At 48.6% G+C, this 13,274-nt stretch overlaps 1 protein-coding gene across 1 annotated transcript in view; it reads left to right on the top strand.

Annotated features, from left to right (window-relative positions):
* The first annotated feature begins 3,524 nt into the window (after positions 1–3,524).
* Positions 3,525–13,274, top strand: part of BRINP1 (BMP/retinoic acid inducible neural specific 1) — an 89,462-nt gene continuing 79,712 nt past the window's right edge. The window contains exon 1 of the mRNA XM_049832992.1: positions 3,525–3,953. The gene's annotated coding sequence lies outside the window, so the exon portion shown is untranslated. The remainder of the gene's footprint in view (positions 3,954–13,274) is intronic.

Genomic DNA, 13,274 nt, shown 5'->3' with positions numbered 1-13,274 from the left:
TTTTTAGCCTGTAATAAACAATGAAGTCTGCAAAACCTTGACAAGAATACATTCTGCATCCTCAAGGAGGGCAGCACAACAGGATATGTGGAAAGAAGTTTGCCAGTAGCATGAGAAGAACTCAGAGTAGGGTCTGATTATCTTCACCAGCTCATGGGACTCTGAAGTGAGTTTTTGCTGTAGAATCACAAATAGAAATGAAGTATTCACTGTAGGCAGTTGGCACATACAGCTCCTTTTGCACTAGGTAATGGCGTTTTGTACTGGCCTGTCTGGGGTAGAGTTAATTTCCTTTATAGCAGCTCCTATGTTTCAGTGTTTTAGATTTGTGACCAAAACAGTGCTGTTAACACACTGATGTTTTAGCTATCTCTGAACAGTGTTTGCACAGCATGAGTGCATTCTCTGTTTCTCACCCTGCTCCCCCAATACATAGATTGGGGGGTGTGGAAGAGGTTGGAATGGGACACAACCAAGTGGATGACCTGACCTAACCAACGAGATATTCCATGCTATATAACATCATGCTCAGCATTAAAAAGGGAAAAGGGGGGATTTTAGTTAGGTAAGCTGTCTTTTGCCTGGGAACCAGCTGGCTATTGGTGTACCTGTGGGAGGTGGTGAGTGATTGCCTTTGCACCACTTGTTCTGTTTTGTCTCATCTTCTACTGCTCCTTCAGTTATTAACAATTTTTCTCTCAATCCCAAAGTTTTCTCATTTTGACTTGTCCTTTCCTCTTCCCCCATTCCACTGGAGTGAGGTGTGGAGGGGAGTGAGTGAGCAGCTGCGCAGCATTTAGTTGAATACTGTAGTTAACCCACACCCACAGCATACTTGGAGCACACAGGGGGAACCCATTAGCTCATTTCTGTGGCAGCTGTTACGTGAGCAACATGGACACTTCTCTCTGCTTTCTAGATCTCTCAGCTTCATGTGATGTCTTCCTAAACTACTAATAGATAGTTCAAATTAGTTTCCCCATCTTTGCCACCACCATAATTTTTTTGTTTTGCCTAGTGCTCGCAAATGGGAGACTCTCTTTTTACACCATGTGCGTTGTGAATTTCTGTTCTCCTTCATACCCTCCCTTGATTGACTAGTTTCTATTTTCTTCATGGGAAGAGTATTATAGTTTAAAAAAAATCTAAATAGTGCTTTTAAGACAACTGTTGGGGGGGGGGGGGGGGAGTGAGGATTGGACATGCTAAAATGGTTAACAGCTCAGAAAAAGTCCTTACTGGAAGATGCAATAGAAATTCTTGTTCAATGGAGCTTTGCTGATTTGGGGTGAAGATCCAGGCTTTGTTCATTGCAGAGAGAAGGTGCGTTGAAATATCCAAGACTAAAAAGAAGAGACCACTGAAAAAAGAAAACTACTGAAGTGAAATAATTTTGTTTTTAAAAATGGCATCCAGAAACCTTATCTTTGACACATAAGAACAGACACATAGCTAAATATGCTGTAACCTGCTTAGGTTTCCAAAGCAGCAAATTAAACCAGTGGACTATGCAGTGAGTGTCCATTCAGATGAGCAAAGCTCATTGAACATAACAATACTGTAAGAGAACATGTTGAATACTCAATGCACCAAATAATCCTCTTTTGATACAGAGACAGTAAAAGCTTTTGGGAAAGAGGCAGCCATAGTGTATATGTAAGGGGGGGGGGGGGGGGGAGGGAAGAGAAAACATTATGGGACAGGAAAATGATGAGCAAAACTATTCTCTTGGCTTTATGTTTTCTTCTTATTATATTTTTATGATATTGATAGCGATTCCTATTTCCAGGCAGGACACCAGTCCCAAGAGTTTGTTGACTCTGACTTTCTGGAGGAAGGTGTTACTTTGTAGAGAATATTTGAGTTGTTCTCTAGGTCAGTGAGACCTTTGGGTGCCTGAAGAGTATTGTCTCACCTGTTTTCTCTCACTCCCTCTTCAGAGGAATATGAAATATCAGGCTGGGTAGTGCCAGGTCCTGCTAGACCCAATCACACAATAGCCTTCCCAAGTGTAGTGGGGAAAGACACTCAGCATTTTTGCATTAGTTGCATTAGGTAAATCCCATGTGTCTATAGTTCTTGCTCATGTAGCCTTTGCTTTGATTTCAAACAACCTCATGTAAGACAGGATTCCCCTTCCATTTCCGGTAAATGTCAAGAGCACCAATGAAAGAACACACTAGTGATAACCCCAAACACCATTTATTTGTTTAAACAAGTGATTTTCACTTGTTTATATGTTCTGTGGAAGACCTGATCCCTCAATCTTCTCTGCCATGGTGTAAGCCATTCCTCTGTGGCCTTGTACCAGGGAAATCTGTGAGAACCATTTCAGCCTTTTATTTGAGCCAATGTGACAGAATCAGGGGTGGCTTACCAGGAAGTGTGCTTTGCAGCTGAACAGTCACTTGGAAAAAAGTAAAACTCAGGAGCTTTGGGTACACTGTAACTGAGATAAGCTAAGCTTCAGCCCTATCGGAACAGCCTGGAGTGTAACCAAACAGCTTCTAATTCTGCTTAGGAAAGATTTGCTGAAGATTTAGCTTAAGACAATGTTCTGTAGCCACAGGGGATGGGAGAGAGAAGGACACAGTGTCCTTGCAGGCCAGAGAAGGGGGATGGAAGGAGGGCGTCTCCCATTGCCCTCCTTGCCCCATACACCCTGCGTAAGGCAGCTGAATTTTTTTTCCCTTCTGTCAGCACAGCTAGCGACTGACTTGTCTGAGGGGTCCCCGGCCAGAAACCTCGCACAGCGGCAGGAATTGTTAAATGCTCTTCCTACGCTGCGTTGCCTTTGCTGAGCTGCTGAGATTTGCCTGGCTGGGGTCATGTCCTTGAGGCACCCCTACCTCCCTTCCCCATCCCAAACCATCCCCGAGCCCAGCGCTGGGACTTTCCCCCGCCCTGCCGGAGCAGCGCCGAGCCCCGGGCCCGCCGGGCCGCCGCTGTCCGCGGTGCTGAACGGCGCCCGCGCCGAGGGGCTGGGGAGGGGGGGAGGAAGAGACTCCTACCCCTCCCCAGTTCCCCAGGGGTGGGGGAAATCCCCCAGTGTGGAGTCAGGCTGGGGGACAGCCTGTCCAACATCCCCCCCCCTCCGCCATCAGCTCCCTGCTCGGCGGATCGAGCCCCGTGCTGCCTGGCACCGGTGAGGAGAAAATCGAACCGGGGCGGGGGGGGAAATATATATATATAAAAAATGGGTGGGGGCTGCTTGGAATCGCAATCAGTGCCGCTGCAGCCTCCTCCCCAAATCCGAGGGGCAGACAAGTTTCGATCTCCCCCGCAGCCCCGTCCAGCGGCCCTTCCCGGCCTCATCCTCCCTTCCCACGGCCCAGGCTCCGTCTGGCCGGAGCTTAAGTCCCTCCTTTTTGCCTTCTCCCCCCGCCCCTCCCCTTCCCTAATTATGTACAAAACACTTCTTAGAATAAAATGGCCAGGCTGGGGCTCCTCCCTGCTTTCCTCTTCCCCATTCATCCCCTCCAGACCGCTCCAAGCCCCTCCCCCGGTGGCAAGCCCAGCCTCTCGCTTCCCTCCTGGAGCCCTTTTCATTTTTATTTCTAACCCCCTCTCCATTCTCCCTGCTGCCTCTGCTCCTTCCCCCGATGGCTACGAACTGAGCAGCAGAAGAGAGGGGGGGGGGGGAGCACAGGAATAAGGGAAGGGGGAAAAAAAGCAAGAAAAAAGAAAAGGAAGAGGGGGGAAAAAAGGAATTTTTTTTTTTTTTTTTTTTTTTTTTTTGCCTCTGCCCTTAATGCCCGCGATCTGGATCAAGGAAGGGGATTTTCTGTCTGAGCATGAAAAGGACTGCTAGAGCCCCAGGATTTTCACGCCTGCATTATCAGCCCAGCACCCAGTATGCGAGCTGGACAGAGAAGCTCTCCCACAAGTTCCTACCGAGCCGAATAAAACCCACGGGCGACCACATCTCCTCCAGAGAGGGACATTAGCATCAGGTAAGGCGAGGGCTGCGCTGCGGCTGCAGCGATGTCCCTGCCCCGGCTGCGGGCGCCCACCGGGCTCCCCCCCGTCCTGCCTCGGCCGCGTTGTGTAACGCGCCCCCGGCACCTCTCGGCCCCCGGCCCCGCACACCTTCCCCTCGGCGTTGCACCCCCCGCCCTGGGCAGCACGGAGTTTTTTTTTTTTGGGGGGGGGGGGGGGGTTGGATGGCAGAAGTCCTGCAGCCCGGTTAGCGATTGTGTGTGTGCGTGTGCGTGGTGAGCGTGGGGCCGGGATTCGGCGGCACTGGGAAGACTGGGAGCACTGGTTCGTAGGGGGGCGAGACGCAGCCCCTGGAGGATGCCCGGTAATAGGGGTTCAGCCCCCCCGCCCTGACTCGGCTGGGCTGGCGGCGAAGCGGGGGTGGAGGTGTGGGGGGGAGGTAGCCAGGATCCATCTGTATTCCGGAGTATCGATACATCCCGGAGCGGGGGGGGGGGGGGGGGCCGTCCCCAAGGAGATGGTGTCATCTCCACTTAATCCGCTGCTCCGTTTTCGCAAGTGACAAATCCGCAAATCGCGGAGGAAAAGGAAAGTCTGTCGCCTTGAATCCCACACTGGGCTGGTTGCCTTTACTTCTGGTGGGGACTGGGAGACAGCGGCAGAGCCGGGGGAGGGCAGCGATGGCGGGGGGGAGGGGGGGGAGCTGCATCCACAGCGCAGGAGATTGGTTTTCCCCGGCTCAGCTCTCAGTGCTGCTTGCGAGGCTGGTTGTGGAGCATAACTTTGCCTTTTCCAGTCCGTGGGGAGTAGGGGGACAGAGGGCATCTCCACGCCATTACATCATCCCCGAGGTCCAGCACAGCCTGGGTGTAAAGACCCAGCAATGATCCGAAGAGAGGAGGGCTGGAGGTGTGAGCGTGTCTTTTGGCTTTGGAGAGTCCTTCCGTGCTTTTACTTGGGAGTGGGGAAAGGGAGGGGGTGCAGTCTCCTCTTCATGGAGAGAAACAAGCAGCAGATGAAATGCTGGAGGTCTTAATGTATTAATTTAGCCTTTTGATTGACATCTGCACTAGGTAGGACAGAAGGTCCCTTCACGCTTTACTCTGGCTGCTCATCTGGGTGCATAATAATAATTTGTTAATGGCAGTAAAGCTGCTTTCCCAAGAGTTGTAGAGAAGTATTTGGGGGATGGTGAGCAGAGGAGGTAATGAGTAAAGAGGAGATGAGGCTTTGGTGTAAGAAATATGAAAGGATTTTTTTTTTTTTTTTTTTTTAAATTTCTTATAAAGGAAAAAGATTGATCAGATCTGCTTGTGAGTGACAGACAGACAAACCCGGACTCTCTCCCTCCCACACACCACATAGACAAGCAGTCGTGGTCTCCCTCGCATGCATGTACACGCTAAGCACACAAAACACACGCTGTCGAACTCGCACAGTCCACCCCATGCTTAAACGCAGCATCTTGGGCTTGCTCTCCCATGGATGCAAGCACTCACTGATTCAAGCTATGCAGCCCCGCAGTTCCCCTGCACTCAGACACACAGGCTTGATCTACACATGAACACACACCGTAATGTGCAGAAATAACTGCATTGATATTCTTATTATGCGAATCAAACATTCAGACATTCACATGAGCGTACACATGCCATCTTCTTTGCAGGTCTCTCAGTAGGTGGTTTGTTCTTCCAGCATAGTCTTCTCCCTTGTAGTTAGTTCCAGGCATTGATTTGGGGTTTGTCTGACTCCAAAGCCCTCTGCGACTCAGCAGAAAAAGCCTGCTACATTTTCTGTATCTACCTTTGTTTTACTGCTCTTTGCATGTTCCCAGGACTCAGTAATGATTTCACTACTGGAAAGGTAGACAAGCAGCAGACAGGGGACCAGGCGAATGGCTGGGGGGAGCAGTGGCAATCCCATACCCATCATGCCCTCTCTGATCAAGAGCTGGAGTCTGTGAGTATGGGAAGTGCTCTGCTAGAGTTACGTTGCTTTTTTCCCTGTGTGAGTGTGTATGTGAGCAAAACCACAATTGCATTTACAGCTAAAACACATGCAGTGCAAGGCTCCACTTCAGTCTTACCTTGGTTCAGAGCAAAACCTTCCGATCCTTAGAGTACAAATACTCCCGTGCCTTTGCAAGCCCCTTTGATCAGAAATGGCATAGTATGCGCAGGGGAGATGATGTCACTGGTGTTAGATGTATTTAATCAACATCCTCCTCTGACCTTCCTCCCCTTCCCCTCTTTCTGTAGGGCCTAGTGAGGAGACTGTGCAACCCTCCAAGAGCAGGAATATAATGAGGCCGACTAAAGTCTGTGTTAAAACTTTGGAGAGGAGGAACGTATGGTGAATTGGCTTGCTATAGGTAAAAGGTGTCCCGCAAGACATGACGGAGAGGGCGTCTCTGTTCCCTCCTCACCTCCGCTGTTTACTACATTGGAAGTACGTGTAAGGCTGATGCTAAACACTACGTGGGAATGGGTCTGCCAGCAGACAATAATCATTGTTGTCTGTGTAACAGAAATAGTTCAAAGCCAAATCCTTCCGTCTTTGCTCAGGCAGAAGTCCCGCTGCCTGCTCCGAGCGCGTTGCTCAGGGAAGCGCTGCAGAAACTGACTCCAACCCTGAACCCGTGCAGCCGTACCCATTTCCCTGCCCACCTCCAGAAACGGATGATGGCTTTCTAGTGTTCAGCCGGGGCTCTCTGCCGACGCGGTATCTACAGCCGATGCAGAGACGTTGAGAAGGCAGGAAAAATAAATAAATTACCAAAAAAAAAAAAAAAAAAAATCGCTAAAGACCAGAAATGAGGGTGAAAAGCCCCCAGAGCACCCCGAGCCATGACATTCGAAAACCGGGGTGGATTCCCCCCCCCCGCGGGAAGGACACCCCCCCACCCCACGTCCTCCAGCGCCCCCCCCCCCCCCCCCCCCCCCCACTCCCCGCGCATCCCCGTGCCCCGCTGCGCCAGCGCGGAGCCCCTCCGCGGCGGCGGGGCGGACGGTGCCGCCGTGGCCCAGGAGGGGGCGCTGTGGCTCCACGCAGAGCCCGGGCGCGGAGGGAGGGGTGGGACCGCCCCCCCCCCCCCCCCGCCTGCCCCGGCTCCGCGGAGCGGGAGCCAAGCGCTAAGAATAATACGGGGGCGGGAGGGACACACGCACACTCGCGATAAATAACAACAGGGCCCTCTTCTCCGAGGAGCCCAGGTGCAGCTGAATGGCTTCGGGCCGGATCCTTGCCGGCCGCAAACCCCGCGGGTGCGTCCGGGAGTTCTGCTGAGGATCTGGCCCGATAGACGCAGGAATCTTTTACGCGGTGATGAAATGCAGCTACTTCTGGGACAGAGCCCAGCAGCTTTTCCGTGCCAGCAAATACTACAGGGGAAGTGAAAAATCACTTCATGCATTGAAAGTGCAGAGATGAACTTAGTGAGGCAGAATATAAATTACCCGGAGTTAGGTAGCTTGTGCCCTGTGGTTTGATTTACACCATCCCTCTTGCAAAAGTATCACGAGATTTTTTAACAACCGTAAGGACCTTGGCCCATTTCCTTCCAGGCCATGCAGAGCAGCTTCCCGGAAAGGGAGAATATCCATGCACGGAGAGATCTGGCTTCTAAATAGACCCATGGACCATGGTCTGACCCTGCCGTTCTTCCTCTTGCCTGGAAGATGGCTGCCACCCGGAGCAGGATGCTGAGTTACTGAATAGTGCTGAGCTGAGTCAGGGCAAAGCATCTCCTCCCAGCTACGTGCGGTACCCTGGAGTGTTCTCGGATGCCAGGGGAGGTTTTTCCCTGCTCGCTGTGCCTCTGCGCTGCCACGTCCAGCCGACCTGCTGGGACTGGAGCTCGGCTGGACAGGGCTGCAGCAGGCTTGCGGCTTGTAATTGGTGCGGAAAAGGGAAACATTACCAAGTAAAGAGGCCTGGGCAAGAAAACTGGATATATCTACTGGGTTCTTCTGTCTGGAGAGAGTCAAACCTGGGCAGAGCTGGACTAGAAAAATGAGGTGATGTTCACCAGGGTTTGAGAGTAGGCATAGGATAGCTGTTGATGACTTGATGGGCTAAGCTGTACTGTTTCAGGGAAGAAAAGGTGCTCGGACTAGTGGGAGGGAGGAACAGGAGAAAGAGCAGAAATCAGAGGAGCAGCTGGTTTAGACTAAGCTGAAGACGACTGAAGGACTCGGGGGTGCTGGATCAGGTTCTCAGTGAAGGTGGCATAAATTGGGCATAAACGTGTCATTTTGAAAAGGAGCTAAGAGTCGGGCCCAGGGTTCCATCTGTGCTTGAGTTGGGGAGTTTAGTACATGTCTAAACCTTTGCAGCCTCCAGCTCAGTGAGCTCTTTTCTTGCAGCCTTGAGGCAGGACCTGTAAGCAGCATCACAGGAGAGAAAGAAAGACGCTTATTTATTTTTGCTATTTGTTCTTCTGAAGTCATGTGCTCTACATCTATTTTATGGTTGCCTACAAGGTGCAGCTGACAGAGCTTAGCTATGCACAAAGCTGTTGCTGTGTCTGCTGACAGATCCGTTTGGAGCGCAGTGCTGGGTGAGAGTGGTACCCATGGTGGCACCAATGCCCCTGTGGCTCTGGTGACGGCATGTCTCTAGGTGTTGACACAGCGTTCCCCAATGCTTGAACTCTCATACACACCATTCCTTGCTCCTGTTTCAGAAAAACAACTAGTTGCACTGCAGATGGATCACCTCTTACACTGGCAATAGAAATAACAGTAAGTCAGAGAAGCAGCAACTGATTGGAGCAAATAATCTAAAACAGCTTCAAATGGTGGCCTCCAGAGGAGGACAGAGCGAATAGCTTTTGCCAGACACATACTGTTGTTGTTCACCGTTTATATTGGTGATAGAAATGCTGGGCAGAGATAGAAACTCGGGTGCCAGGAGCACCAGTATGGCTTTCAAGCCCTAGAACAAATTCTCTCTGTGTGTTAGCAGTGGGCACTGTTCGATGGAGTATTGCCATCACAGTGACATCTTTCCTCCCAGAGGTTCACAAATTACAACAAAGGCAGCTTTGGGCTGACACATATGAAGCAATGACACAAAAGCTTGCAAACCAAGCTATGAGAGGTTCTCACAAATAAGAGAAGCTCCAGAAAAAACAATTTTTGCCAGGGCTTTTTGCTGGAAATCAAAACAGAATATAGGAGCAGAGACAGGTCTCACATTCCCATCCATTCTCCCATACTGCCTGATTTCCAGCAGAGTAGCCCTGGTTCATGCAGTACCTTCTTACTTGGGACCTGTCTCATGGATATCCTGATAGAAAGTGCGCTCTTTCACCTGGTGCTTATAGAAGATAAAGCCTGGATCCTTACAACAGGTCTTCTTGTAGATTGGACTTTTATATCTATGCATATTACAGCTGAAATATGTTGTACAGCGAGTACCTGTGAAAAGCTTGGAACCACTTGCTGTAAATCATCACAGCCTGTCAAAGCCAGGGGAGTTAACTGGCTTCATGGTGAGTGAGGATCTCTTTCTTAGGGCTTGATTTAGAGCGTGATTTAGAACCTGGCCTGCGCTCTAGACTCTGCTGTGTCCATCATGATGTTGGATGCAGTTTTGGCCAGAAGTCCTGAGTCGGCACAACTGATCCCATTTAGCCATCTCTTTACCCTGCTGGAGCTGCGTATGAGGTTGTCAGGCACATTGCTAACATTGGAGACCTTTGTGGTAATTTATCCCTGCAGTTGTGGATGCTGAATTGCTAAGCAGGGTGGAAGACAGGGAGGGCGAGCCTTACAACCATTGCCTCCTGTGGGCAGTACGTTCTAGGTGTGGCTGCAGGACCAGAAGAATAAATAAAGAAGTTTATTCAATAGTTCAGAGCAATAGTTAGAAAATTACAAAGAAACTAAAGCTCACCAAGGAAGGATGGAAGAAAATGAACTGTGACCCTAGGGAGGAGGCTGACAATGCAGGGCAGGCAGGAGAACCAGGACGAGCAGGTGTGAATCTTTAGCTGGACTTCTGGGATCAGTGGAATAGACAGCAGCGAGGAAAGCTACGAGTGCCAAAGCAGCCTGGCTGCTTTCAGCATGTGACTGCACTTCAAGCAGGTACAGATGGTGAGCGGGTAAGTGAAGCCCTCAGACATATGCTGGGGTACATATGCGGCTATGGGTCCCTCCTGGCTCAGACCACCTCCTTGCCTAGAAGATGAGGATGCTAGAGTTATTTCAGACATTTCTTACACTGCTCTGTGCTGGGGGAGTTTTGCAGTCAAAAATCAAAGGTGTGTTTTGAGGGAGCAGGCAGAGCTTAGAGGTACGACGTGAAATTGAAAAATGCTTGAGAAATACTGAGAAAGTTGAAGGAAAGAATTAACAAAGAAAGCATAACGTTTGTGCTAAAATTGTGAACAGAGATAAAAAAGCAGCAATGAGGATACATGTAACGTAGCCTTAAGACCAGCAGCTATTTCTAGAATTGCTTATGTCATGTCGTCCAAATTCAGAGTTGCTTCTGCAAAACAACTCCAGGCTTCGCTGTTTTATGCCTGAGAATGCTGATAATGTGTTTATCTGCCATTTCCATGCTCCTATAAGAGAACTATAAAGTATTTGAAAATTATGGTGGGTTGCTGTACCATATTTTAGGCCAGGGAATAGATAAATCTAAACAGCCGGGGAAAAGCCACCAGTTAGGATTGCCCCAGAATATTTGTATGGTGCTGCCTTAAAGTAACCTAATAGCAGTAATTTGCGTTCTCGTAAATATTTTGATAAAATCCTTTTTGTGCATTTAGAGATACGTGTGTATCAATCCTCTTACTTGCTTCTTGGGGGAGAAGCGTTAACATTAAAAGACAGTGATCGGAACTGGATGTGTTACTCAGGTTATTTGCTAGTGACATGGAGGAAGGAGTGATATGTTTTGGCGATGGAGCTGGATCAGGCCTTGTTAAGACTGGGAAAAACTGAGAAGTGGTCGAACCAAAACAGTAGGACACTGAAGGGATCAGAAAGGCATGGATGAGTGCTGTCACTCCTGGGATAACCTTTCAGCTGTTTGGGGACATGCAAAGTCAGTAGTTGTCTCAGGACTGTCATGTGCAGTGTCAGAAGGAAGCCTAGCTCTTGTGGGTATGGCTGTTCCTTTATTGAGTCCTTTTATGCTTTTGGTTTTCATAATATTCTGCAGTAATGGAATTAGTTATGAGTTGTGTGCAAAAGCATTTTGTTTGGTATTTTTTTAGATCTGGTATCACATAATTTCCTTGGGTGTCTCCAACTTTCTGTGGGAAAGAGGAGTGAATAACCATTTCTCATTGTCCATCTCTTCCCTATTTGTGACTGGATAGACATCAAACCTCACCCCTCGTTTAAATGGCATGCAGGCCCCACTTCTGCAGGATATGTAACTGAGCGCTTAGACATTGCTCAAAGAATATCAAATATAGGCTTGCTTTCAAACATGTGCTCAAGTGTCACTGACCCAGTGCAACCATGACTGCAAAGGGCCTAATCCTGCAATCTGAATCACACAGACAAATTTTTAATTACAGTCCCATGGACATAATGAAACTGTTTCCAGGATCAAAGTCTAAGCAACAGCAAATCCATACACATGATGAGTGTAGAGTGAATCATGTTTATGATCTGCCGGAGTGCAGCCTCTTTGTTCCAAAATGCTGGTCAGGAAGGCAGAAGAAATATTCCCCGGGATATTATAAAGACTAACATATCATCAGAGGGAGAATCAATGGAGATTGATGGCAAATTAGATGGATACTTGAGACATTAAAAGGAAGGATGGAAAATAGAAGTGATATTATAATTGAACCATATTAATATATTTTAAATTGCTTTACAAATATTAACAAGTTAAATAAGGAAAGCCTGGAAAGAAGAGTTTATTTAGTCTGGGAAAGCTGGGAGTAAGAAGGGACATTTGGGTTCCAGTACAAAAGTATATGAAGGTTAGAATGAAAAGTGATCAGAAACATTTTAACGCTTTGATGATAAAAGAACAAGGGGACACATCAAAATTAAAGGGCACAACTTTTAAAGCAAATTAAAAGGAAATAGTCCTTTCTTCAGTGTATAGTGAAGCTACACAATTCCCTGCTGCAGGATGTCGTTGAGATGAAAGTCTGGATGGATTTGAAGTGTAAAAGGCTACATAACTTTGTAGCAATTAATAGCATTTGCAGCTCTGCAATCTAGGACAATGGTAATCAGATCTCATGTTTCAAAGCAAAAGCTGACCATCTTCTGGGGTCAGGAAGGACATTTTCTCACTGCATAGAAGGAATGTAATATGGCTGGCCAGGTAATATGACTGGATATGGTCGATCCTGCTAGAAGCTAAGTCAGCAAGAGATTAGCAAATTGCTTCTGTGGGTGCTGGATTAAGGTATTATAAAAAGGTTTTCATCAATGCCAGACAGAATATCAATCCAACAATCTCTTCTTCTGTGTCAACTCCCACAAAAGTAATTTCACTGATTACAGTAGATATTGAAGTAGGACAGAAAATGGGTGGTTATAAGCAGTGGCAATGACCCTGTGCTGCACGTTTCAGTTTCCTCTATCACCACCGTTATCTGCAGGACGGTGCCGAGCTCAGATGAGCCTGGAGTCTCCCAGTGCTGGGTATTGTACAGATGTAAGCTTCTTGCCCTCGAGGGTCTGCAGTCCAGACAGAGGGGGAGGAAAAGAAACAGGGAATGCTGTCACCTCAGCTCAGTACCAGAGGCAGTGCAGCACAAGGCTCAGGATCAATTCAAATCCTATTAGAGTCAGTGGAAGCATTTCAGTTTGCAGGAATAGGAGCTCTGGCTTGGCCTTGATGGATTTTGGAAGTAGTTGGTGGCAAGGTAATGGAACATTTTAGAAAACAGGACCTTAAATATTGCAGTGGGTTATGCTGAACACTTGGAAAATCGGCCTCCAAAGTGTTTGTAAAATATCACCTTAAAGAATTTGCCCAAGCTTATGCAGGAAGGCTGGGGCAGAGATAAATGCTCAGGTGCATTAAATCTAGAGATTTGACCAAACTAGCCTGGTAGGAGTGACAGAGTAGAGAGAGCTCAGTTAAGGAGCCCATTAGTGTCCCATCTCCTCTCCCCACATTTTCGCTCCAGGGCCACCTCCCCATGCACCAGAGGGTCCCAAGGTGCCTCCCCCAGACGGAGGTCCACCCTGTCTGCCATGTGCTGGGCACAGTCCTGCATCCTGCCTATGGTCTTCCACCATCGCTAGGGCTGTGTTGGTGGGAGGAAGGAACCTGCCTTTCTCCATACTCTTCCTCTCATATCAGCCAATTTTTTTCCTGTTGCTGAAGACAGGCGTTCAGGT

Source organism: Accipiter gentilis, chromosome 29 (assembly GCF_929443795.1).
Source record: "Accipiter gentilis chromosome 29, bAccGen1.1, whole genome shotgun sequence".
Classification (NCBI taxonomy): domain Eukaryota; kingdom Metazoa; phylum Chordata; class Aves; order Accipitriformes; family Accipitridae; genus Astur; species Astur gentilis.
This window is presented reverse-complemented; position numbering and strand designations above follow the sequence as displayed.